Raw genomic sequence first — 1397 nt, forward strand, 5'->3', positions numbered from 1 at the left:
TAATTAAATTCATTATTTAAATTATATTAAGTTGCGATAAAAACGTTTTGAAAAGATAAAATATTATTTATTTTGTTGTGAAATAATAGTTTGCATTTTTGTACAAAATCGAAACAAAATAACAATAAATTCTAGAGAGTGAAGTTGTATCTCTCAATTATCTAAAAAGAGGCTTGACATTTTTTTCTGGCTTGTGTATCTTGTTAAAGTGAGAAAATTATATTACTTCCCGTGAAAAACTGAAAAAAATTAAACAAAATCCAAATAAAAAACTAGGTTATGTAAAATTTTCAGCTTTATTCACAGAATACAAAACCAGTATTCTAACACGTGAAAATAGGCTATGTCATCTTCAATAACATCACGCATTCAAGAATTTCTGTATCAAAATGTAAAGACAGTTGTTATTTACTGACATTATCTGTTTCGCCTAACTTTATTTTTAATCAGAAATACATTGAATCTAACCTTTGCGCACTCACAAAAAAACACGGAATTCATTAAAAACAATCCGAAAGTCAAGAAATAATGCATATTTATTTTTTATTTAAAAGGATCATTACATCTATTCAAGTGACATGATTCCGATTGCGCAAGTAGCTGCAAGTACTGCATTTTATAAAAATAAACTGAAATTTCGAATTTAAGTCCACCATACTGATTCCGTTTTTTAAATTTGTTATTTTCGATTTCATATTTGAAAGCAGGTACTGCAAAAACTCCACCATGCGGAGTTTCATGAAAATACAAAAGAATATTGAATTTTTGCCAGTTTTCGAGTTCTTTCAGTCCACTATGAATTGTATAAAATTTCTTAAACGAACACAATTATGTCTATCAATAAAAAAAAATTTAAGTACCAGTATTTGTTGGTATTAGTTAACAATAGTATTTTTTTTCTAGCTAATCTTTTTCATACTATATAAGGTGATCTAAAAAAGTGAATTGTTTCGTTGCAGAATTTCATGAATCAGTGAATTTCACGTTAGTATTCGTAAATTGTAGTATTTTTCATAATAAAATAAAATAATCTATTTGTTTCATGTGACCATTGGGTCAGGTGGCCAGATTTCTATCTTACCGACATTTTTTTAGTTCCAAACTTATTTTCACATGAAGCGTCACAACGAGTTGAAAATTTGTGATATTGTATGAGAAGCCCTAAAAATGGGTCTGGCCTAAGTCTTAATAATTATTTAAAAAAAAACAAGAAAAAAAGTATTTACCAAAGAAAAATTTTTCATAAATATAAAAATGTAGGACCAGACCAACCTTTCTTACTGCTTTTTATATAGTATACTGAATTTTCAACAGGATATAGTGCTTAATGTGAAAATGGGTTAGGAAATTAAAAATGTGTGGGTAAGGTAGGAATATGGTCACATGAACCACTCGTC

Source organism: Belonocnema kinseyi, chromosome 6, assembly GCF_010883055.1.
Source record: "Belonocnema kinseyi isolate 2016_QV_RU_SX_M_011 chromosome 6, B_treatae_v1, whole genome shotgun sequence".
In the NCBI taxonomy this organism is placed as follows: Eukaryota; Metazoa; Arthropoda; class Insecta; order Hymenoptera; family Cynipidae; genus Belonocnema; species Belonocnema kinseyi.